A 588-nucleotide genomic window follows, 5' to 3' on the forward strand; every position below is an offset into this window, starting at 1 on the left:
ATATATACATAAAGAAATAAATTTATACAAAGAAAAAAAAATAGTCACCACTAAATATAAAAATGAAATGAAAGTAAAACAGTCAATGCTAAAAATATAAATAAAATGAAACGTAAAGCTTAATGATAATAATAACACTAATGATACCAACTGTAGTGATAATAACACTAATGATAACAATGGTCATGATAATAATAACACTAATGATAATAATTATAATGACAATAATAACACTAATAATAACAATGGTAATGATAATAATAACACTAGTGATAATGATAAGAATGATAATAACAGTAACATCAAATAAGAACAATAATTGGAGTAACAATGCTACTGTGAAGCCACCATGGATGGCATTTACGTACATATCACGTTCACTGTGCGTTTATTTTATGAACTGTTTTTACACATAGACAAGTTGTTAAATTTTATTCACCATGGCAATCCATTTTCAAAGTCTTTTCTGGTGTCTAATATATGTAATATGTCAATACACTATATAACTAATGTTTGTAATTAAAAATTAGTAAAAAAAATTTCCACCATTATAAAGTCCATTATCCCTTATGTCCCAAAAGGGCTCTA

The sequence above is a fragment of the Penaeus monodon genome, chromosome 44 (assembly GCF_015228065.2).
Source record: "Penaeus monodon isolate SGIC_2016 chromosome 44, NSTDA_Pmon_1, whole genome shotgun sequence".
NCBI classification, from domain to species: domain Eukaryota; kingdom Metazoa; phylum Arthropoda; class Malacostraca; order Decapoda; family Penaeidae; genus Penaeus; species Penaeus monodon.